The following is a 26,969-nucleotide window of genomic DNA, read 5'->3' on the forward strand; positions in this document are numbered from 1 at the left end:
CAATCAAGTCCTGAAGGAATAGGGGCGCTGTATTGGTATGGAAAAGCCACCTGCTGCATCATTCTGAAGCTTGGGGTATCGCTGTTACGAGGCCCACTTCAACTATGTGTGCGGAGAGCAAACATTACGGTGTGTACCCCGACGCAGCATAGGGAGCCCAATTAAAACATGAACATAAATATAAAGACTAAGCTTGACAGGAATCAAAAATCCAAAAGGGCTAGACCTTGTGATCAGGTGATCACACTTTCCACCGTCAAGACAGGTCGTGCGAAGAGTAATATACACGTGACTTCATTGGACATTGGAGCAGTCTTTTTACTGTGGCTATAGCGGAAAGAGCAATGGCCAGCAACCTGACAACGCATACTTTGTATCCAAATATATCCACAGTGCATGGTTATAGCGAAGCAAAGCGGGCAATACAATTACACTGCCCCAACCAGACCTGGATTCTGCAATGACTTTGAACACAGTATACATTCTCTTGTGAAATGCCACACGATACCCTATTTCAATAACTGTATATTTGCCTATTTTACGTTATATTGATTTTATGTTTGAATATTTTTATCCCATTTAAACACCTTCGCTCATGTTACACATTTTATTCTTTCAATTCCTGCTGTTGTATTTATCTGCTGCTTTTTGGGTAACGCTGCAATAAAGTAAAATGACTGACTGACAAATATGTGCCTACTCTCCTCTCTTTCAGACCTGTCCATTGCCCCTCTTTCCTCCCAACATCCCCACTCTACCCTTCTATCCCTCCAGGCCCACAATCTCGGGATCCTCTTTGACGGTGACCTCAAATTCAGGCAGCTCTTCATCGTCACCGTGGCTGCAGTACTTAACCTCCTGACCAGCAGTAGAATTTGCACTCATCTCAAATGTCTTTCTATAAAGATTCTTACTAGTGTCCTCAGCCACCCTGACTTCTCAAAAGTCCCCCCTTCTACCTTTCCACCCCACAGGGTAAAGCCTAAGATCATCAGCTATGCCAGGTGCCTCCTTTTCTTTCTGCCCCAATCCTTTCCTGCCTCCAACCACTGACTCCAGCTAGGATGGCTATCCATACGCAACGGTACCACCTTTAAACACCTCTTACTTATCTGCATTCCATCCATGGCTTGGCACCCCCCTTTTGTCTGTCTCCATTTCTTGACCCGTCCTTGTACTCTACAATCTACAGTTATCAGGAACCTCTCCATACCTTGCCCCCCTGTGGTGCCCCATGCTTATGTGGCTTTTCTGTACTTGCTCCACTTCAATGGAACTCTCTGCCACCAGACATAAAATCCATCCCCACACTGGGGGCATTTGCCCCATTTGTTCTCCCTCCTGCACTAAATGTAAATCATGTACTGTCCAAATTGTACTTACGCCCTTCCTGACTCTCCCCCATGTATCTAATGCAATGTCTGTTCTGTCCCTCCTCTCTGTACCATCCCCCATTACTACTGCCGGTTTCTGTTAGGTTATACTTCACCCTGCAGTGTGGAAAGGCACTCACAGAGGGACTGCCCTGAGCCTATATGCTTTTGTGTGCATACGTTTTTTAATCAAAGCTGTTTCCTGAACTCAATTAATACAAAATAAAAGTCCAGTATGTGTTTCCCAGAAATGTAGCTTTGTCAGCTAGCTTGAGTATTGCTGGGGTGCATATAAGTCCATCCCACCCTCTTAGGCGCTTTAGCGTGGGACGAACACCATGAATACCGCGGTGTGCTAGGGGGAAAGGGTAAAGAAACTCTGTCTTGATGCAAAATCACTGGCATTATAGATGCACAGATGTAGTGTGCGCAAATGAAGAGACGCCATTTATTTTGTTATGAAAGACTTCTGCAGCCCTACATGGCTGCGCGCTAAACGTAGGCCCGACGGAGAAAACATGAACATACACAAATGCTGAGGACAGAGGAACCTGTGCTGCTAATTCCTACAGAAACTCCGCCTTGTTCCCTGACTGTTGCAATTTATATTTAGTATCATAATGAGGAATGTGGCCTGCAAGGCCGTGAGACAGCATCAGGCTCCAAGCCATGCCCATTCATCACAGGTAGGCCCACAGCAGACCTCCAACCCCCACCCAACCCATCAGGATGCACAACTCCCCTCAATGGCCCCTTCCGATTTTCCCTGCATTTGCCGATAAGTGAGTAACCCCAGCTCGCCCGCAGTAAAACCATTGGTCATAAAGAATCTGAACATGCATGACCATGTCAACCCCGTCCATAAATACCCTCATTGTAGTACGAGGTACATGAGGGATAAATTAGTGATCAAAACGAAGGTGGAGGCCTTGGGTGTCAAGGGTGTGATATCAACAAAGCACAGAATGTGTGAGTCAGCGTGACTGTATTTCTTCCTCCCTGCCCCCTGGAACCAGTCCCAAGCGTCTCAGGTGCATGCCACAGTGGTATAGTATTAGTCTTAGTGTATCATAGCAGTTCTGATACTGTAAGTTATGAGGAGCCTAACCTTCACTCCTCAGAGAGATGAGCCCAGCTGACCCATGTGGGAACTGACAGACGGCAGAAATGTGAACCAACCGTAGCCTGGAATCCCTTATGGAACAGGCCCATGTATATGGTCTCACCAATCAGTGACGCTAGTTTTTACTGTACATTGATGATGATGTACTGCCTTTTAAGCAGTGGTAGAAGTGTACCGAAACAAGTTATGGAACTGTGTTCTCGGCAGGGGAGAGGGTAGGCGGAAGCATAATGCAACATGTCACAAGATATTGCAGCTGGGGCATTGCACTAGTCCAAGTGAGTAGTAACTAAGGCTCCTATTACAACTTTACACCTGCACAAGGACATGAATGGACACATCCTCTATATAGAATGGTGACTATGGTTGTAAAGAGTAGAGGAATGGTAAAGAGAAAAAAAATCAAAGTAGTGGAACACCGCTCCCAACCTTTCCCACTCACTTCGATCACTGCTTCTAAGCTTCTGCTTGCACAAAGTTAGACCAGCACTCTCTCGAGCAGAAATGTTCTTTGCTGATACCCTTGCATTCTGTACAATTAAACCCTTGTTTTCCTTGGAAGCTATCTCTTGGCCTTTTCCCCTAGAGGATTGTATGTATTCTGGCATGAGTGTAAACAGGGACTTGCCTTCATTTGGTGACTGCCGACGTGATCCCTGCACCCCTGTCCTTCGGAGGTATCCAGGTGGCCTCTGTGGAAGGGCCGCTTTCACCTACAGTGAACAGCCCTAAAACGCTTCCCCCCGAGTAGCCCTATGGGAGCAGTCTTTGCAGAATCCTGCCTGCTCTTTGGAGCGGGGTGTGGCCCCAAGGAGAGGTGCAGGCCAATGTTGGAATCCCGTGAACAGAGGAGTTTGGGTGAACACGCACACGTGAGTATGGCCTGTGAGGTATAACAAAGTACAGGAGGATGTATGGAGCACTCTGAACAGTGTGAACATGCAGTGATTGAAATTGAGAGTGTGGCATATTTGTAGAGTGTGTTTATTTTATAATTATTTTATTAATCTTTTAAGGATATTGAGGAAAAGGAAAACAAAAAAGAGGGATCCTCCCCGAGTGAGGGGGGAGGTGGTGCCACACGCACTGTTTAAACAATGCGGGAAAAACTCAAGGATAAATATAGGAGCTCCGTATAATTAGAGAGCTCGGGAATAGTAGTGGTTGTTGTTTCATTTTGTTATTTTAGTTTGTTTTATTAGTGTATTGTATGATGTAAGAAGGAGGCCCAGAAGGGGTGGTATATGTGTTGTGTGTGGGCATGTTAGGAGAGTTTGATGTGTGCGTATAGTTACAAAGCTCTAATGGGGAATAGAAGGGTGGGGGTATAGGACAGATGAATTTATATTGGAATTTTTATTGACGACATTAAGTTGCATTGTTGACAAAATTGAACTGTATACGTTTTGATCAAGTTATTGTATAACAACTGAGGCAGAGCAGCATAGGCGTAGCCCCAATGCCAGACACACAAAAGATACAAATATGGGGGTAGAAACTCCCCTAGACCATATATGCATGGTCTTGCCCCTTTATTCTAAAAAGATTAAGAAGTATCACAACCAGTGGGTAACTGAGATTAGAGTAAAAGGAATGCCCCACTCCTAGCCGGATCAAGAGTCTTTTGAGAGAAGCGTGTTGGAAAATGGGTCTACCTTCTAGAGAGCAAACTATAAAGGGAGACCGTTGCAGAATAGAAGGGAAGTATTGAACCTCTGGATGATGTTTGAAGAGACAGAGGATCCATAGGGGGATGAAGTATGGAGGGCCAAATAAATAGGGCTTGATATATTTATTATATACTTTTATAAGATTAATTTTACATAGTGCTATGGATCAACAGGGAACATGAACTGGGCGTCTTCTCTGCTTGGCTTCTCCTCCAACTGTCGCTCCCACGTTCCATCTCGTCACCTTCATCCTCGTGCGCAAGCATTCTCTCGTGCAACTGCACGGACCATTTTACATGTGAGGATACTACACATCTCCCTTCTTTATATATAAGACCTTTTTGGCATAATCCCTTTATTCTACATAGTCACACAGATATCTTGGCGGTCTGCATTCTCTTCCCGTCCTGGATCTCATCCTGTTACTTCCCTCTTGATGCTTATCTGATTCTGTTGCCAAGGAAATAACTCTCTTAGAAATTCTGCTCAACACCTCACTCTCCCTTCGTATATTCTTATCACCCATGTCAACCGTTATACCAGCTCTTCCTCTCTCACTATCCACTTCACCCAAGCCAGCAGACTTACTCCACCAACATTGATCACTTATATCCATTACTCTTTCATTGTTCCATACTCTGCCATCTTGGGTCCTAACGGCATGGGAATATATCTCTACCACTCTCACGGGCTTGGACCATTCGCAACCATCGACTCTCAAATTCGCAGGTAGTTTTATCCTCACCCAACCACCTACTTGAAATTCAGGCAATTTCCTAAAACGTTTTTTGTCATGTATTTTTTTGTTGTCAATTTGCCTGTGTCTAATATTCTCCTTTGCTTCTTCTATTTTATCGTTACTTCTCACAAGTTCATTCATCCAACCTGGAAACATGTTTGTATTGGCTTTTCTGCCTCTATTGAGTTCAAATGGTGTGACTCCAGTTGAACTGTGAGGAGTGACTCTGTGGGCCAACAGAGTCTCCTTGACTGCCACCTTCCATTCCTTTCCATTGGCCCATGCCAATTTAATGGCATCTTTTATCACTCTGTTGAACCTCTCCACAATACCATTAGTTTGTGGATGGTAAATGGCACACAATTTATGGTTGATGGCTTTCCCTTTTAAATATGTCTTCATTTCCTCAGATTTAAACTGTGAGCCATTATCAGTGAGAACTATTTTGGGATAACCCTCTCTTTCACACACTTCTTCCATGAATTTTATAATGTTGCGTGTGGTAACTTGAGGAAGAAATTTAATTTCAGCCCACCTGGTTAACATATCAACTATCACTAAACAATAAGTAGCACACCCATCACTCCAAACGGGGCCAATCACATCCATGGCTAATTCACTCCACGGACTCTCGGGGACTTCTCTCAGTACCATAGGATAGTCCGCACCCCTGCACACTTTATCACTCTTTGAGCAAAGGATACATTTTCTAACTTGGTCTTCGATCAGCCTATCACAGCCGGGCCACCAATATGTGGTTCTGATTCTCCTTTTAGTCTTCACAATGCCCTGATGTCCTTCATGAGCCATTGTTATGATCTTCTCTCTTAGCCCGATAGGGGGTATTATTTTGTCTCCTTTCATGAGATAGTCACTTTGAAGATATAATTCTTCTCGCACTTCCCAAAAAACTTTAACTTCTGGAGAAAGTATCTCATTCATCCTCCATCTCCCTTCTTTGACCATCTTCATAACTTCTAATAAAATGACATCCTTCACCATGTTATCGCTCCAATCTTCCTTGGATATAGCTTGACTAGATATTTCACACACAGCTTCTTGATCCCCAAAATCCACTTCTACATCATTAAAATTGGTCAAACGGGACAAACAATCTGCTGTAATGTTCTTAGAACCTGGAATGTATGTAACCTTGAAATTAAATTCTTGAAGTCTTGTAACCCATCTTCTAATTCTGCTGGATACTCTGTCGAGGCCTTTAGTACTGAATATTTCCACTAAAGGTTTATGATCTGTGTGTATGATGAATTGTACTCCCCATACAAAAGATCGGAACTTCTCAATGGCCCACTTGATTGCTAGAGCTTCTTTCTCAATTGTGGCGTAATTCTTTTCTGGTCCTTTAAGTAACCTTGATGCAAAAGCAATTACTAATTCTTGTCCATTATAATATTGCGATAGAGATGCGCCTAAACCCACATCACTTGCATCAGTGGTTATTACAGTCTTCCTGCCTCTAACATAACTTTGCAGTGCTGGAGCTTGGGCTAAAGCTTTTTTTGTGAACTGAAATTCTTTCTCGCTCTTCTTATTCCACAAAAATTTCTTTTTCATTTTCATTAGACTCCTCATTTCAACTGTGTGGTCTGAGAAATTTTCTATAAACTTGGCGTAATATTCAGCCATTCCCAAAAATGTTCTTAATTGATCTTTGTTGTCTGGAGTATTCATGGACTTGATAGATTCTGCCAAATCTTTCTTGGGTTTAATACCATCACCAGATATTACATGTCCCAAATATTCAATCTCTTTTCTGTTGATTTTCGATTTGGCTTCACTCAACACCATTCCAGCCTGGTGTAGTTTGTGCAAAACTTTGTTCAGCATCATATCATGCTTGTCCTGATCATTTGCATAGACTAATACATCGTCTTGAAAAAAAACTACTCCTTCCATATCACCAAGTATATTCTGCATCACTCTTTGAAAAACTGAAGCTGCTGAGATTAAGCCAAACGGCATCCTGCGAAATTGATAAAGTCCCTCTGGCGTGATAAAAGCCGTCAATGTTTTAGAATCTTCATGTAGTTTAATTTGATGGTATGCTGCTGTAAGATCTAGCGTGGAAAAGACTTTTGCAGGGCCCAAAGTGGATATTAGTTCTTGTATATTGGGTAATGGGTGTCTGTCGGGAATTACACATTTGTTTAACTCTCTCATGTCGACACATATTCTGATTTTCCCTGTAGATTTCCTAACAATGACCAATGGCGAAACCCATTCTGCTGCATCAATTTTTTCAATAATACCTTGCATTTCCAGTTTGTTTAGTTCCTCTTTGACTTCCCTTTTGAGGGCCAACGGGACATTTCTGAGTTTCTGGGCTACAGGTCTTGAATCTCTCTTTAACAATATGCGATGTGAAAATCCTTTTAAACATTCTATGACATCATTTCTAAATATTTCATTCTTTATCTTCTGGATGTTACCATTATATGGTCCATCAATTTGGTAAACCATTTCATCAGCATTGGGGTCTAAACGAACTTTGAGTAATTTCTGGTGTGTCCAGCTGAGTAGAGCAGACTCTCCACTTTTAGATACATAAATTCGACCACTTGCTTGCCTCCCTTTGAAGTCTAAATTGGCGACAAACCACCCAATTAATTCTATCCTGACTCCTCCGTAGGCTTTGGGTTTTACATCAACTTCATATAAGTACTCTGGACCGCATTTCCTCCACATCCCCTCTGGTATCAGCGTATACTTCGCTCCAGAGTCAACCATCATATTGACTGGAAATCCATTCACAACAATTTCAGTTCTGGGACTCTCTATGTGTGTGTCTTCATCGGTAACCATGAATACACATTCCTCCTCATCGTCATCATCTCCAATCCAGTTAGAGGATTGTTCACCATTTGGGTTGGTCCTACAACACTTTGCTATGTGACCTTTTCCCCCACACTTTCGGCAAATCATCTTTAGAGCAGGGCATTCCTTATTGTCGGCCCAGTGACTTGGACTGCCACATCGGTAACATCCTCTATGTCTGGTCCTTCCCCTACTGTCCTGGGGAAACATGCTCCTGTTTTGACGTTCTCCTCCTGATGTAGACATCCTTATGATGTCGGGTCTGTTCCCTCTTCTGGATTCTACTCTGTCAGGTCTTCTTGTATTCGCTTGGTTGTTGTACATATCTCTGCTCTCAAACGGTCTTCGCCGAAAATTGCTGGTATTGGGTATTGCTCCATCTCTTTGTGGTTTCATTTTCTTTTTCTTGTTGCCTCTAATTATTCCAATTTCTTCATCTTGATCTGATTGTACAACACTAATCGATGAGTTGATTGATATGTCCTTCATTCTATTCTCTAAAGTGGAAACACACGTTTCCGTATGTTCCACTTCCTTGGCCAATCTAAGTACCACATCAAGTGTGGGATCATCTTCAGACCAAAGTCTCTCCCTGACCTTACTGCTCTTGCACTCGAGCATAAATTGGTCTCTGATCCTTTCATCAAGTTGTTGGTTGAAATTGCAATTCCGGGCCAATTTCCTCAAAGCAGTAACATACTGTTCTACGGATTCTTCTTTCTCTTGAACTCGCTTCCCAAATTTGTATCTTTCTAGGATAGTGCTCATTTTCTTGTCATAATGTTTATTGAGTTTAACAATGGCAATTTCATACATGTTCATGTCCCCTGTTTCATCCACTGTGAGGTCAGGTAAATCCTCAAATTTCTCTTGTCCTGCTGGTCCTAAACAATGTAATAATAGAGACTTCTTTCTTTCTATACTGTAGTTCACTCCACAAACTACATGTGCGTAATGTTCAAAAGCTTTAAACCATCGTTTCCACGGAAGTGTAGGTTCGCCAACTTCCGGCAGAAACATGTGTGGTGGTTGCACTCCTTGCATGGCCATAATTGATTGTATTAGATGGACTCAGGGAGTCAGTCCAGATTCTGTACTTTGTATGATCTCAATTCCTTTATCTTTCCACTGTGAAGAGGAGGAGTATGAGGAGTAATAAGGATTACTGGAGGACGTAGCGCGGAAAACTTATTGTTTGATTTTACTTTGTTTTTTAAAAAAATACTGTGAAGAGGAAGAGTATGAGGAGTAATGAGGATTACTGTTTGCTCGACGTGGAGTGGAGTGTAATGACAATGTAGTCGGTTATTGGCAGCATAATGTGGTTCTGCTAGGAAAACACGACTTAAAATTCGTAGGTTAGGCCAGGAAATAAATTGGTATTCAGCAGAGAGCAGTGAATAAATTAACTGATATAGTCAGCTGGGCCTTGCGGCTGGAATGTTCAGCAAAGAGCAGTGAATGAATTAACTTGTATTGCTAGCTGGGCCCGCCTCCTCTGGGACACTTAACGCAGTATGCGTAGGAGGTAATGGATTGGCATACAGCCAAAGGCAGTGAATAAATTAGCTTGTATTGCTAGCTGGGCCCGCCTCCTCTGGGGCACGTAACGTAGTATGCGTAGGAAGTGGCGGTGATTGAGGCAAAACACAGATAATATTCAAAGTCACGAAGAGTGGGCGGAGACAGCACGATCGTAGCTTCGGACAGTCTGTATGTGCTGCAGGCGATCGCGGCTGGGATGGGAACCGCGGTCCTACCTGTTGCGCGGCCGGAGATCCTTCTCAACGGCCACTATTGTTTCTTCGTTTTTTTTATCCTCGTCGCCATTGAAGTATGGAGGGCCAAATAAATAGGGCTTGATATATTTATTATATACTTTTATAAGATTAATTTTACATAGTGCTATGGATCAACAGGGAACATGAACTGGGCGTCTTCTCTGCTTGGCTTCTCCTCCAACTGTCGCTCCCACGTTCCATCTCGTCACCTTCATCCTCGTGCGCAAGCATTCTCTCGTGCAACTGCACGGACCATTTTACATGTGAGGATACTACAGGGGAACAGGCGACACATGACAGTAGTAAAGAGACAGGCGCAGGAGAAAATGGGAGGAAAGTGGAGGGGAAAAAAGGAATATATCTGCTAGCAACTCGCCCAGCGGTAGGGTATACCAATTCAACATATGCATCAGCAGGCACGATAGTAGCAACTCCAGCCACACCCTTGCCTACCTCATATATCTCACCTCCAGAGGTTACTGCCCACACCGGGGTTGGTGCTGGAGACCTAGAAATAGCATTGGCATCAAACCAGACAGCGTTAGGCAGGCTAAGAGCTGCATGTGATGTAACAAAGGCAGATCCTCCAGTGCTACCAATGGGGGCACCGGTTCATCAAGCGGGGGATGAGTGGAAGTTGGGAGATTTCTTATTCAGAATAGACAGCACACTTATAAGGACCATTCACGTAGAACGTGACGGAGAGACCGACAACTTGGGATACGAGAATGTAGGGTCACGAAGAGGAAATGAAGAAGACTGGAGTGAATTTGATGATACCGTGGACGATGGGGAAGGAGACACTGAGCAAGCACCTCAACGCACACCGATGTTAGAAAGCTTGTGGGACGAAAGATTGAGGGAGAGATTTGGTAGGATAGCATTAGCAAGGAAAAAGGGAAGTGTGACTAGAGGCAGAAAAGGCAAGATGAAAATGCAAATGCCACTGATACACACAGGAGCAGAGAGGCCTCATTATGTACCCTGGGTGCAGATGGACAAGAATAACCTCCTTAAAGAGCTCCCATCACTCACGGCAGGGGGGGGGAGTAGATACATGCTTTTGAAAATAACACTGCTGGGGTATCCTTAGCAAAAGGAGACATTAAGAACCTGTTAGTGGCCACAGTTGGAGACCAAGCTGTGTGTGTGAAAGTGGGAAACCCAGGATTAACATTGAGCAATGATGCCCATGATGGAGCCTCATTTAATAAGGTCAGCGCCAGGGTATGGAATGCGTAGCGGTGGGCATTCCTAGACACTCCAGATTTACAATCCATCATACAGTGTACTATTGGGGATGATGGAGACACGGCTCAGTTTATTCTCAGGGTCCAAGAGATGTGGAGAGCATAAATGGACAGTGCCTGGGACCAATTAATAGCACTTTTCTATCGTTAAACAGTGCCTACCCAAAGAAGTATAGAAGGCACTCAAAACAATAGCAGGAATAGAAGCAAAAGTATGGCCCAAAATTCAAAGCATTATAGTTCACCATTTTAGAAGGATAAAAGAGCGTGAAAAGTAAATAATTCAGAGACGAAAGGCTGAGAAGGCGAAACTGGTCCAAAGCAAGTTAGTGAAAGTAAATGTGGTGGCAGCAGGGCAGGCAACGGCACAAACAGAGGAGGTAGGGTATGCCCCTATCATGACAAATGCAAGAATAGCGGCTGTGTGGGCTGAAGTAGGACAAGGAAAGTGGGGCGGCAGCCAACAATTTTCGGGGCCACAGTTGCAAGTAGGACAGCAACAAGGGCAATGTGAGTTTCGAGAGCCAAGGGGGGGGGGGTGGATTTGGGAGTCCGGGTCAAAGAGGAGGGGAAACAGGGCAGTTCTGGAAATGTAGGAGGTGGGGGCACCTCTCCAGAGAATTTCAGAGTAGACAGGGTATGGGATACAACTACAATCAGCAGAATTATGGCCCTCCACCCTAAGGGAATACCCAGGGGCCACCTCCCAGAATGACCTCAATACCTTATGAGATTCATCAAGGTTACACACAGTTAACCCTGCAGGCTCCCAGCCCCTTCCAACCACAACACCCGCAGCAAACAGTTCAGCATTATCAACCTCACACTAACATGCAGCGAGCAGAGAACAGAATCACCTTCAGCAGCGCACCTAATGGCACAGTGGCCCCGTTCCAAGGTGCTACTGTGGTAGGGGGAATCCCTTTCTCGGTTCCTGGGACAGACACATACCTTGACTAGGACAGCCCACAGAGAGCACTTGCATGTCCAGTGCTGTCAATTACTCTAAATCCAGAAGAGGAACCATTGGTGGGGGCAGAGATAGGGAACACACAATTCATCTTTATGGTAGATTCAGGAGCTGAGAAGTCATGTATCAGTGAAGGTGACTTCCCGTTATCAGGAAAAACTCTCGACACGTGGGGATTCCCTGGGGCTGTTTTAACAGTTCGATAATCAAAAGACTTAGATGTAAAGGTGGGAGGGAAAGTTGTAAGGCCCCCCCCCTCTTATATTCTGAGAGCTCTCATGTAAACTTGCTCGGAAGGGATCTGCTAAGCAAGCTGAACATGACAATCTAATTTACAGACATCAGTATCATCTGTGCCACACCTGGTATGTGTTCAATGCAGACAATGCTCGTGATACATGCCATGGCATGTGATGTAGTGGTACGAGGCATACCTGTCAAACCCCGACATGTTCCTTTAAGGTATTACAGCGCTAGGACAAGCCGTTCCCCAGATTAACAGAACATGCTGGAAAGTATCCACAAATTTTTCAGCCTGTGGTGTCTCCAGAGCTAGTTGCAGGCATAGTACTCTCCCTGGATCTATAAGGTGTGCTGGTGTCAGCCAAAATAATTGTAGTCCTAGGTACTGACCCTCAAGGATGCCAGTGGTGCACCATCTTATGCATTGATCCTACTATGCCTCCTAAAGAATTGATAGATGCTGAATTTTGTGAGGACGGCAACAATGATGGGGAAATCATACTTGAAATGTGCATACACTGTGAGATTATGGTACAGTACGGAAGAGATTAAAGCCCCCTCAAGGCTTTGTGTCACCCCACCACCATTCGGCCAGGCAGACTTACAACAGACCCCCACATATTTATGGATGACCAACCAACATGATGTAGGGATGTTGAAGGAAGTGACCCCAGTGAGAATCACCCTTAAGGATGGGGCGGTGTTACCCCGGGTGAAGCAATACCCATTGTCAAAGGAGGCAGAAGAGGAGGGGATCAGGGAGACGATACAGGCCTTACTACACCAAGGGATCATAGTCCCCTCCAAGTCACCATATAACATGGCCATATACCCCATTAAAAAGGCATCAGGAGCCAGTCGGAGGATGATCCAGGATCTGCGCCCACTCAGTGATGTAGTTCAGAAAAATTGCCACTTGTCCCCAGCACAGCCTCCATTTTGTGCAGCATCCCCAATGAAGCAACCAATTTTTCCATGGCCGATTTGAAGAATGCCATCTTTTCAGTACTCCTGCACCCAGACTCACAGTACCTCACAGCATTTTCCCTTTGTTAAGGATTTCAATCAGGCGACACACACCTTGGTCTCAGCCTACTATGCAGCGCACGACTGAAATGTTTATCTTTTTATATTGATTCAATATTGACATGGTACAACACTCATATCACACCCCCTTTTCAAATACCCCAGGTCACAATGGACCATGAACCAGGCTGGTTGGTAAAATGCAACATTTGTTTATTTATTTTAAAATTCAAAAGAAATCACACACTTTTTAATATGGAGCAGCAATCACCAAGGGGGTGATAATTACAATGGGAATGTGAGCAATTCACTGGGTTTAACCTTCTAGCGAAACATATACACAGCACAGTGGAATAGGAGCACTTTTTGAATTAGGAAAGATAGCACCCAAATTAGAATTTCCCCCTGCAATGTTCCTTCAACCCACACATAATAAATTCTGAGTGGATAAACAGAAGCAGCAGGTAATCAGGAATAAGGAACAGGAAACAGAATCTAAATCTGACCTTCCCTTGAAATGTTATAAAATGACACTCGGAAATGGACAAATAAATAATGAATGTGTGTGAAAAACCAAAACCTTGAAGCAAATATAATTTCTCACTTAAGCAAGAATGTAAAGACACTAACAATCACAAAGAATGGATTACCAAGAGCATAGAGTTTGAAAATGAGTGGAAAGTTTAAAACAGATTGCAGCAAAACAACACGTTGGAAACTTTGCAATTTTGCAATTCCCGCCTGAAATTACCCAAACGGTTTTTAATAAAAATGGGTGAAATACACTGATTTGGAGTGCGAGTGAAAGTAAGTCTCTAGCAGGTAAATTGATGAGTTATGCAAGATCTGAAAAGGTGCGCTTCAGCATATAGCAGTCAATTCCTCCAGTCCGGGAGAACTTGTTTCGCCCTTCTACAAGTTTCTTGGGCTTTTCAATGGGATTTATATTACTCAAAATTCCATAACTCTATACATGGGTGTAAAAATTTGCATTTGCAACATGGATGCTTTTTTCGTAATCCGCCATATTTCGCCATTTCTATTCCCAAGGTGTCAATGAATTCTACCAAGTCTTAAAATAAAGCCCAAAAAAAATCACTTTTACACTGCAAAAATTCTACATTTTTACAAAGTATTGCTGCAGAGATAAAAGTCTTTAAAGTTTATTTATGAAATAGTCTTTGGAAACAAATGGCAGTCCTTTGTCATTGGTTCATTTTTTTTCTTCCTTCAACTGCTACCAACTGGGATTTCCTTCAAAGCAAGGTGGGGTTTCTCAGCTTGATTGCAGGTTTTATTGCCCCTTCACACTTCAAACTTCCTTGCCCTGGGAGTCCCATTGTCCATGGGTTAGCCTAGCCTAGATCCTTTCCAACCTAATAATTATCATTTAGGTTTTAGTATCTGCTGAGATTGTATGGTGTGGCTCCCTTCCTTAGGGGGAAGTTTCAGGCTCTGCCATCTGGAATAGCTGGTTTTTGAGAGCTTGCAATTTCAGCCCATGTGTTTTCAAATCTTTATTTTCTTATTTTGGGTCCTGAATTAAAACAAACCTGTGGAATAAAATATGCGGGATCTCGGGGCAAAGATGACAAAGGAAACTGGCTACCAGGAAGAAGATTGGTTTTTGCTTGCATTTAGTTGCGTTTAGTTGGGCCCAATCCTGTCTTGGAACATTGGTGAAAATGTTGGTGCCCATCATTGTGTTTATCTTGGTGATCTTCTGCAGGTGCCAGTTGGGTCTCCAGTGTTGTGCCAAACAGTGCCTAGTGGTACAATGATGATGGTTTCAATTGGTACCCCAAAGGTACCTCGTAGCACAAATAAGATAGAAGTACAAACAGAACACTCCATTCACCACATGGTCCCTATCCCCTATTGAGACGAAGTAGACTGACTGTACCACATGACTATTGTCCCTCCCTGAACATTATAAAGAAGTATGGGTCGATATGGCAGGAGATGGGGGTTGTATTTACATGACATGACATGTACACCTGAAGAGTATGCGCAAGTAGGAGCAAGCTTACGACATGTGTGTAGAGCATGGATGCCAATAAAGGGAACACCCCCCTATGAAGAAGCAGCAAGAAGGGAAAACAAGCACAAATATGGGGGAGAGTTCCTTACTGTAGAGGTAACAAAAGCGGGGAATGTTGGGATGGAAATGAGTCCATCCCACTACCCAAGGCGCTTGAGAGCGAGACGAATCCCATGAATAGTGCGATGTGCTAGGGGGAAAGGGGCGGGGTAAAGAAACTCTGCCTTGATGCAATATCGCCGGCATTATAGATGCATATATGTAGTGTGCGCATATAAAGAGATGCAATTTATTTAGTTATGACTGATTTATGCAACCCTACATGGTTGTTTCCACGGTAAACATAGGCATGACGGAGAAAACATAAACAGGCCCAAACCTGAGGACATTGATTGATTGAATGATATTTCATGTATATCGCGCTCATACACAAGTGTTTCAGAGCGCGACAAGGCAAGGGAGGGGAACAGGGGAGAACAGAATTACGATCTTACTAGGCCCAGTGACATTGAGAACGCACAAGTGCATGGGAGAGGGAAAAGGGGAAAGGTGCATGGAAGGGGGGAGAAGTGGAAAGTGCAGAGCAAAGGAAAACAGATAAATAATAAATAAATGCATAAATAATAACAAGCAACAAACAGTGGTAGTGCAGCCAGCAGGTGGCAAATGTAAGGTTTCAGGCAACAGACAGGGTGAGTCTGGTAAGTGAAGAAATGGGGGAGAGACTGTATGGTTACAGATATAGGCCCCAGTGCAGGGGATTTCCAGGAGGCAGTGCGGGTGGGTGGCAAGGTGACCAGGTAACTGGGTCTGAAAATCAGAAGGTAGGCGGGGCGTATGGTGCCAAGAGACAGCAGATCAGCAGGGGAGAGGAGGGGCGAAGGCAGAAGCAAAGAGGAAGGTCTTGAGGTGTTTCTGGAACTGGAGATGGTTTTCCTCAAGTTTCAGAGTGCAGGGTGACTGTTCCAGAGCGATGCCCCACCTGAAGACAAAGATCTACCCCCAACTTGTTTCTTTGAAAAACAAATGACCCTGAGGGAGTTAGAGGTAGAGGAATTAAGATCTTGAGAGGGAAGGTATTTACAAAGGGACAGCTGAAGGTATATTGGACCCAGGCCTTGTGGACAATACAAAGGATTTTGAATGTAATCCTTGCAGCCACTTGGAGCCAGTGGAGAGATTTCAGGGCTGGAGAGATACGATCCCAGGGCTTGAGGCCAAGGACAAGTCTCGCAGTCCTGTTGTGGATAAGTTGCAAAGGGCGGAGAGTAGAAGCAGGTAGATTTAGAAAGCTGTTACAATAGTCCAACCTAGTGAGAACCAGGGCTCGAGAGACAGTGAGCTTCTGGGGGAAGGAGAGGAAAGGTGGAATACCTCTGAGGAGGTGCAATAGGAAATTTGACTTTTTAGAGACATCAAAGATGTGGGCAGAGAGGAAAAGCATAGAGTCAAAGATTACCCGAGGTTCCTAGCCTCGCAGGTAGGGGTAGGAGGAGGGCCAAGGGAGGTTGGCCAGAGAGTGAGAGGAAAGGAGTGTGAAGGTATGCCAATGAGGAGGATCTCCATCTTGCTGGTGTTCAGGCAGAGATCATTGGAGGCACACCAATACTGAATGACAGATAGGCAATCATAGATGAGAGAAGGAAAGGAGGTGGCCGAGGGCCGCCTGAAAATGAGTTGAGTGTCGTCAGCATAGCACTGAAAATGGGAGCAGAACATGGCGATGCGATGAGCGAGGGTTGTCAGGTATTGGTTGAAATGCCAGGGTGAGAGGTTAGACCCTTAGAGAACACCAGAGAGGAGGTGCCTGCGCTGCTAATTCCCACAGCAACTTCACCTTGTTCCCTGTCTGTTGCAATTATATAGTATCACAATGAGGAAAGCGCCCTGCAAGGCCGTCAGACAGCTCCAGGTGTCTCACCACGCCTATTCATCACAACTAGCCCCACAGCAGACCTCCAACCCCCACCCAGCCCATCAGGATGCACAACACCCCTCACTGGCCCCTTCCGAGGGTCCATGCATTCCCTGATAAATAAGGGACCCCAGCTCGCCCGCAGTAAAACCATTGGTCATAAAGAATCCGAACATGCATAACCATGTCACACCTGTCCATAAATACCCCCTTTGTAGTACGAGGTACAGTGAGGGACAAATTATAGATCAAAACGAAGGTGGAGGCCCTGGGTGCCAGGAGTGTGATATCAACTAAGCACAGAATGTGTGGGTCAACGTGACTGTATTTCTTCCTCCCTCCCCCTAGCACCCGTCCCACAGCTTCCCAGGTGCATGCCACAGTGGTATAGTATTAGTCTTAGTGTATACTAGCAGTTCTGATACTGTAACTTATGAGGAACCTCACCTTCACACCTCAGAGAGATGAGCCCAGCTGACCCACCTGGAAACTGACAGAAGGCGGAAATGTGAACTAATCGTAGCCTGGCATCCCCTATGGGGCAGGCCCATGTATATGATCGCGTCAATCTTTGACGCTAGTTTTTACTGTATATTGAAGACGCTGTACTGCCTTTTAACTTCTGCTTGCACTAAATTGGACCAGAACGTTCTAGAGCAGCAGAGTTCTTTGCTGATACCCTTGCATTCTGTACAATTAAAACCTTCTATCTCTTGGCCTTCTTGCCTAGAGGGTTGTATTCATTCTGGCGTGAGTGTAAACAGGACTTGCCTTCAGTATTTTAATCAGAGGGCCTGATGTATTAAATACTCTTCTCTCTCTGGCACATATATCATGCATTACCTATACCCTTATACCACCCTTATTTATAGGAATACAAAATAATGTCAGGGTTGAGTCAAAGACACCACTATTATTTTTTCTTCTGCTAGAAAAAACATTGAATGCTGTAGCAACAACCAATATATTCCTCTACCCTCTGAAGCAGAGCCCATTCCCTAGAGCTGGGATGACCGTTGAATACTCAGATGAACATGGAGGCCCCTAAGCAGTGCTCTAAGCCTGCAGTTGCCCTCTCCCAGGTGAGTGATATCATCATCCTCATTGTCTAAATCGATGGGATCGCCATTATCCAAACCATTTCCCAAGAAGGTTGGGAGTTATTCCAAAACACATCTAGAGACGAGCCCAAAGCAATCTGGTATGCTGCCCCCTTAGCCAGCTTCTTGCCCTCCTCCTGGCCATGAGGTCTCTTATGAGAGCACTGAGCATCTTCACCAAGGAAGGCGCTGAGTCTGTCAACGCCCTGCGGTAGGTAGACTGTGGGAGAGCACCACATGCTACTTCTAACTATGCCATCTGTTTCCTCCTATTGGGAGCTTTTGTATAAATAGGAATGAAAGCCCACACAGGCTGGATTAGCCCCCTCTCACCCTTGGTAAGCATTACTTAGGGACATCATTTGGGGTAACCAGGGGTTGCACGTGCAACCCCTGTGGTCGCCCTTGCTACCCCATAACATTTATTTTTAAATAAAATTGAAGCTTCTGGGCTGTGGCCAGTGCCTTGTGGCTCTTTGTTTCTGGAGTGGCTGGCGCTTTTGTTCAGGCCTCTTAGAAAAAACAGGGGGTTCAACAAGTGTAACACATTGAGCAGTGACCCTAAATAAGAAAGAATTGGAATAACAAATAATTTGTCTTTCTGGAATTCTGTACAATAATTGCAACACTCATTAAAGTTTTATTTCAGGCATACTTCAGGGGTTGAGACATTGATTTAGTCTGTTCTTAACACCTCAAATTCACAATGCAGACAAAGACTTCCGAAAAACATTTTGAGTAGAATAAGCATGTATTTAGTACTACTTATTTCGCTTTTCGCAAGTTGCAGATATAGCATTTTTTTTCTTCTAGCAATGTCTCTGTTATGATCATCACAAGACATTCCATCTCGGTGTCCTCAGTCACTTGACAACATCCTGGTGCCTAAAAGCTTGTGTAGAGTGTAGAAACGTTTGATCGTAGTACATAAAGTGGCCTTTGATTTCATTGTGCCACAATTAATGCTTTGTTGTAATGTGTCTATCTTTCCTATCTCCATGGCATGCTGTTGAGGATGTTTGCTTGCATGTATGAGGTAATGAGTGCCCAGAGTACGAGATGTTTTGTGAGTGCGCTGCTTTCCCTGCTCTACCCTAAATTCTTTAATACCCAGTTATTACCCCCCCCCCCCGCACTCCCAATGTAATGTATTTTGCCAAACTCTGAAGCCTGAAATGTAAATCCATGCAGGCTTGACATGTGGTCAGCTTTGCACCAGACCTGCAGATGAACAGGCCTGCTGTTAAATCTCAATTACCAGTTTAATGGTATACTCTACAGAGTGTAATTTGCTTTCTGACTTTGAGAACATTCAGACATGTAATTGCTCATTTTACTATAGCTGGTAAGATAGTTATAGCCAGTGAGATAACTCAGTGGGTTGAGTGCTCGCTGCTGTGCTGTGTGAGTAATCTGCAGGTTGCAGGTTTAAAACCCGGCAAAGCCAACTCAGCCTTTCATCCTTCTGAGGTTGATAAATGAGCATCAACACAGGTTGGGTGATATTGTATGCATATATGTTCTATATAAAGTGCTTAACTTAAATGCTATATAATAACACATCATTATCATTTGGCCTTGTACGTCTACTTGCATTCACAGTAATTTGGTAATATGGGCCTATACACAAAGACATTAACGATACATATGGTAATCCATTCTTGTATGAAATGTATATCACATTACAGTGATATCATAATCATATTTTTCATAGTGGAACAATGCTATGTAATGCCACTTCCGGTTTTGTCGGGTGAAAGTTTGTGTTCCATCGCTTCCCATGATGTCCCTTTGGGGTGGGGTCAAATGGCATCACTTCATGTGGTGTCAGAGGTCAATGGTTGTGTGATGTCACTTCCGCTACACCAGGCATTATGGTAAAATGACATCCCTGGCATTACTCTCAAAGAGGAAAGGTTGGGAACCTCTGGAGTGGCCCTAATTACAGAGGTGTCTATTGCACTAATAACCGCGACCATTTTAGAAGAAAAGACATTGCCCAAAGCCTGTGCATCAGAGACGTCAATAAAAAATAAGTACATCGATCTCTCGAAGCCTCATTTTCCAGCATGTTCTCAGACTGTTGCCCCCAGTGGTGGACTGGGAACTAAAAGAGGCCCACCAAATAATTACTGGGGACCAAAAGAGGCCCTGGAAATAAAGTTAAAAGTGGCCCCATATGACACATTTTCAGCAAGCCCAATGCTTTTCCTATGAGAAAATTTGGAAATACCACACAAAAGAGGCCCACCGGGAAATCTCCAGAGTTCCTTATAGGCCAGTCCACCCCTGGTTGCCCCTGTATATTCCTCCTCTCGGCAGGCTCCTGGTATGCTTGCCCAGAGGGTTCCATCTCCCTCACTCTTTTTATCTCTGCGAACATTCCCCTGCGATGCATGGCAACTCTAGTAACACTCTTTAGGTATTTATACCCTATGATCCGGCTCCTCTGAATGCAGACAGCTATGAATGGGGCTAAGCACAGCAACCTTTCCGGAAGCCATTGCTTTCCTCTAGCTCCTGCAACCCACATGTCAGTGTCTGCTGTTCACCAGATGTGTGCCTGCCCAGCCTAGTATTTAATATAACAGTAGACATTTCACTGCTAAACCTTTAAACCCGCCATGTCCGGGCAACCTGATCTCTGCCAGCTGATCTTATTATGGTGAATCCTACTCTGCAGGGCTTGAGCAGTTAAGCCGCCTTTATAGTGCCCCTGTGATCAATAGTCCCAAACCAACATTTCATTTTAATCCGCACTTTAAACATTAAATCTGTCACATGTCTCTTGGAATAGCTTTCTAGCCACACAGGAATCTAATTATACATTTCCCAAACATTGACCACAAATTCTTTGTGGGGAACGAGAGACTACATTATACTTACAGAAATTGTAACAGGCTAAGTAGGCAAAGGGATGGAAGACATAATTGAAGAGGAATTGGAGGAGAGAGGCCCAGATCCTGACAGGAGGCAATGGTGCAGAGGACACAATGGTGTCCTCAAGTCACACACATTATTTGTGGTGTTCAGTTGCTGTGACCTACCAAAACCGTTTCTGAATCCACCAAGTAAGGTTATGCCTCCAAACAGCTTGGGTGTCTTCAGTCAGGGCTACCTTGAATCTAAAGCAGGGAAGGAGGCCCCAAATATAGCACATGCCATACAAACAATGATTGCTGATCCAAAAAGCCAGGACACCGGGTGCCCTCAAAGCTAAGGATGATACGGAGGTCGTACCACATATGTAAGTAACTTCAAAAAGTAGGCAACAAATACAAAAACTGGGTAAATGTCCATTGCACAAATCAACAATCTTATTCACTTTAACAAACATCATAAAGCAATCATGAATTACTGAACGTAAGCAAAGCAATATTAACATAACTTTTTTTTAATGTTTATTGGGGTTCTGGTTGCACAAAGTTAACTTTACACAAATAGAACAAACATCCTACAAAAAAAGCTATTGTATTCTAAAATACATGCAATCACACCTCACGTAAATACATACAATCATATACATAAAAAACACACACAAGCATGATTATCAGCCCTAATATAACTATGCACTGTCACAATAATGTAAAATCTCACACGCAAAGAAGTATACAACACAAAATAGGAAAGAGAGCACAATCTTGTTATCAAGGTAGACCAGTGGAAAAAGCCAACTTGGAAAAGTACATTTTTAGGGCCTTTCCAAAAGCTAACAGCACTGGCATAAGGCAACACTGCACAGGCAAGGAATTCATCAGATGGGGAGAAGCAGAAGGAAAGGCTGATTCAGAGATGTTACCAAGCCTGAATTCTGAGATAGTCAACCGGGGTAGATCTTTGCTTACATGTAGTCATAATGTCCCCACAACCTGAGGTCTGGCAGTTAACCCCTTAAATGCCAAGGACGAGATGGTTCGCCCTAGGTGCACGGGAAATCCCGCTAGCCTCAGTTGATAAGGCTTCTTAGACTGAACTAATCACAGCGTAACCAGCACAGCTTGTGCTTATTTCTGAAGTACAAGTGGGGCCTTTAAGTGAAACAATCTGGGAATGGTGTGCTCGAAGTCATGATTTTCGTACTGCTCTTCCATCACTGTGTTTTTATTCATTGGAGCTCTTCGCCCACCCTGTTTTCATGCTTCGGGCACGGCTTTTAAGGAAGTGCCCAACCCTTAACACCCCTCTTAATCCCTCCAACTCGTGTTTCTTTTCTCCTGAAGAGCAGTCCCTTCATTCACCCAGGGTTCGAGGCTTCCCTGCCCCCTCAAACTCTTGAGTCCTGCCACACATCTTTCTTGTCCCGCAGACATCCCCCACCTCCCTCTCTCCTCCTCTTTCCCACGCCCACACACAAACACGCCCGCCACCACACCTCTTACCTACCCAGGCTCTCCACCCTCACTCGCCCCCTCCTCGACGTGAGCTTCATTCCCACAAAGCAAGCGTGGTATGGGAAAGACCCGTGCCGCATTAGCTCTGTGGGAAAGAAGTGAAACCGTGTGTTCAAATCTCTTACTATCTGGCTTCACTGACTACTGCAGCCGCAGCGTAGATTTGTCACTGGGCTTTTAATACTGGCCTGATAATTCTGCGAGCCCCTCCACTTAATCCAACTGTCTTTAGAAAACAGGGGAAGTTCCCATATTCCTCTTATAACTGGAAACGTGTGCAATGACAGTCTTTCTTTGGGGTGACACATTGGCATGTTCACATAGGCTATGTTCGCATCACATGGCTGTTTCTGTTTTGCTGTAATAACAAGTTGTTTTTCCAAGACATTCTATTGAGTATCCACGGTAATTAAACCATGTCCATGCCCACCTTCTGAGCCCAAATAGATTTCCAAGATCAGTGATTGAATGTGAAACGAAACTGTTTTTGTCTTGCCTACTAAAGAAAAAGGTGTTTTTTTTTTCTCACGTGATGCCCAACATGGCATTTCACAGCCAAGATCTCAGAGTGTGTTTTCAAAAAAGCTTTGCGAGCTTTATGAGTGAATGCTCTTGTGGGATTATGTCCAGTCATGGCCTGATTATGAGCGGTGGGTACAGAACACCTTTCTGTGGAGCCAATCAGGCCTGCTACATACATTTGCCCATAGGGTGTGCCAAACAAATGCTCATTGGATGCAAGTGGCTGGCTGTGCCCAATGTTGGTTTGAATCTCTGGTTTCAAACTGATGGCAGCATGTGAATATTGGAAGGTCGTGTTCAGCTTCTTCCTACACGTGATCTGTGATGTGCAACAGGGCATTCCTGCTCTGTGCCTATGCAGTGCGCCCTTGTGCATGTTTGCCTCATTATATTGGGCCTCGATACCAGTGTGTCTTTTACTCTGAGAGATTTTGCGAACACTCTAATTGATGGTTCTATGTCAATGTGATGACTATGTCATTATGACAAATCATGCAGAATGCTTTTATTTGCTTACTTTTTTGACAAATTGCTCTTTTAGATTTTGTTCAAAAATGAGTTATAACATCTACACCCTCTACTCTTTCCCTCTTTTCGTCATTCTCTTTTTCCCCTTCTTCGGTCCTTGGATGAACTTCTTTACTTTGTTGTTTTTATTTAATATTGCTGTTTTGCTGCCCTTCAATAATTCTATCTGTGAATGGTCATGAAAATAATGTGTCGTCATTCTTTTAAATTACAAAGACTGAACACTACGTTTTATTTTGCCAGTCGAGTTATTGTCCACCAGTATGTTTCCTGAATTCTTTATGAATCAGGCCCTTCAAAACACATGCCTACTTGTGAAGTCAACCTTTGATCATTGTTTTGTGGAGCCCAGTCTTTAGGAAGGCATAGCCCAGATTATGCCACAATCCAAAGTAATGGGAGAAAGTAGCTTAATCATAGGGCTTTCTCTCTATGAAAAACTCTATCTAATGATCATAAAGAAAGATGAACATAAGGAGGAGGGTTCTAGGTCCTTACATTGCCACTGGTTTTTTCACCAAGTTTTTGGCCGACAGTTATTTGCCAAAGAAATCGTGTTGAAAAAATGTAATTTTTTTTGTTTTTTTGGGAGAGTTCCTTCCAAGACCATTCTCCCATATACTCCCGATTCTCCCTCCTCTACCTCTCATATCCCCTTAACCCCCATAATATTCGAGGAGGGTTTTCACCAAAAAAGTGCCCGCAAAAAAACACTGTCCAAGTATTAACGTCGTACCAAGGATGAGTACCTATCAGTGAACTCAATCCCAAAATGCAGTTGAGGAAAGAACATGATCAAAGTGGTTAAGGCTGGACATGTGTCTACTATTATTATCTACAAAATGTATTTACAATTCTGTTAGTTCTTCCATTCCCTAGACCACTAGATGTCTCTGTTCTTGAATGTGCATGATATGTATTGGAAACTGACGAGTAGTTCTCCACCATGTGGTGATTAGCCGTGTACCCAATGTTCCCGATGCGCTCACAGTGTCCGCTGTAAGTGCACATAAAGATGGGAGACCGAGATTACAGCATCCTAATGCACAGTAAAAATGCTTGGAGAGTTGAGATGGATGCTCCTTGATGATATGTGCAATGGTTTTATTTGGACGTATTTTGTTTTATATTTGGATATTTGATCTAGTTTTGACAGGAATCAATTATCTATGTTTTAATTATGTATACATGGTGTTACTTATTTACGCATATCTGTAGTTAAAAGCATTTTTGTGCTTTGGTTAATGGTGTTTATTGAGCAAAATAAACACAACTTTGTTTAAGGTCTAACAGATGTCAGTGAATCGAAAGTTCTTCATCCAAATCTTTTGTTGCAATGTTCATGGTAGAATATTACACAGAGAAACAGCTCGATTTCAGTGATGGCACAAATCAAAGCATTGCCTGTGACCCAGACTGCTATAGGTCATAGTCTCTTGGCAAAGCTTAGGCCGTGACCCCATTCAGACAGTGCCTCCTACACTTGAGTACAGAGATGTGTGACATATGATCGAAGCAAAAAGATGTAAATGCAAAAGCACCTGGGAACACAAATAGTGTCACTATCTTCTCCGTATAGCCCTCCCGGCGCTTTTGATTGTGAAGTGGCCCGCATCAATGTGGACCCCGCAAGCTCCTGCACTCACCCTCTGTTTATCTAACTCTGCAATATTTTGCCTGTGGGGTTGAGTGTTTATCCTGGAGATCTTTTTACATTTAAATCATATGTCTGACAACTGTAGAATTGATAGAGAAGCAATGTGGGGTGGCAAGTATGTTCACATTCTGATCTAAAATTAGGGGCCACTGTATGTCCAACATGTCATACCAGACTGGGAACAAGAAGAATGTAAACTCTGGAAAGCAAGTCTACTAGTCGGAATTCAAAGAGATGCACTACATTCAAATGAAAATAAGAGATCCCAAGCTCGTTCATTAGAGATTCATGGATTAGGAACCTGTCCACTCTATAGAGTTCAGAGTGTAGTCTGTCTTCTTTAAGGAGACTACTTGCTGCCCTACATACTGGCAGAAGATAGAATATTCTTTAATTCAATAGTTGATGCAAAATAAATCTGCACTGCACTGACTGGCCTACCCTTCCCTGCAAGGCCATAAATACAAAGTATTGCGCTGACTCGGAGCACTTCCAAACCCCGCACACCCCACCCCTGACAAGGTTTTTCAAATGAATATAAAAAATGGACCTTAATTTTGAGTTTGACTGATTTACCTCTGGAAATAGTCATTAATGGATATTGCTGTTCCCCAGTGGTCTAAGATCTCCCCCTGGCTGTTCAACCAATACCTGGCACTTCTCCCCCACCGCATTGCCGCTCTCTGAACCAACTTTCAGTGCTATGTAGATGACACTCAGCTCATTTTCAGGCTCCCTTCAGCCACCTCTTCACCTTCTCTCATCTCTGACTGTCTGTCCGCCATCCAGGAGTGGTGTGCCACCAATGATCTCTGCCTTAATGCCAGTAAGACTGAGATTCTCCTCATCGGCACTCCTGCTCCCTCCTTTCCTGTCACTCTCTGGCCAGCCTCTCTTGGTCCCCTTCCTGCTCGCACCTATGAGGCTAAAATCCTTGGTGTCATCTTCAACTCCACACTTTCCTTCTCTCCTCATAGCTCTGACGTCTCTAAGAAGTCACACTACCAGCTGCACCTCCTCAGAGGTATTCCTCCTTTCCGCTCCTTCCCCCAGAAGCTCGCTGTCTCCAGAGCTCTGGTTCTCTCCAGGCTGGAATACTGCAACAGCCTCTTTCCAAATCTGCCTGATTCTACTCTCCGCCCTCTGCAACTCATCCAAAACAGGACTGCAAGACTTGTCCTTGGCCTCAAGCCCAGGGATTGTATCTCTTCAGGACTGACATCTCTGCACTGGCTCCCAGTGGCAGCGAGGATTAAGTTCAAAACCCTCTGCATTGTCCACAAGGCCTTCTGGGGCCTGGGACCTCAATACCTCAACTCTCTCTTCTTAAATATCTACCTTCTCGAGCACTTCGCTCATCCGCCTCCAACTCCCTCAGGGTTAGTCGCTTCTCCAAGCAGCGAGTTGGTGGTAGATCTATTTCTTATGCTGGGGCCTCCCTTTGGAACAGCCTCCCTGCCTCTCTGGAACTTGAGGAGAACCATCTCTGCTTCCGGAAGCAACTTAAGACCTTCCTCTTTGCTTCTGCGTTCTCTCCCCCTCTCCCCTGCTGTTCTCCTGGCTGAATCTGAAACTGCACTGGTTTCCTGGCTACCCTCTGATCTCGGGCCCAGGTCCCCCCCTCACCAGTTGCACACCTACGCTGCCCCCCTAGCAACCCTTTCACCCAGGGACTGTTTCTGTATCCCTACAGCCTCTACTAGCACTTGACACCTGATGTTTGCACTTACCCTTGCACTCGCCACCAGCTGGCTTCACTCATTTATTGTCTTTATTTATTTTACTGTTATCCTATGTACTGCACT

This window comes from Ambystoma mexicanum, chromosome 4p (genome assembly GCF_040938575.1).
Source record: "Ambystoma mexicanum isolate Mex_15411 chromosome 4p, UKY_AmexF1_1, whole genome shotgun sequence".
In the NCBI taxonomy this organism is placed as follows: domain Eukaryota; kingdom Metazoa; phylum Chordata; class Amphibia; order Caudata; family Ambystomatidae; genus Ambystoma; species Ambystoma mexicanum.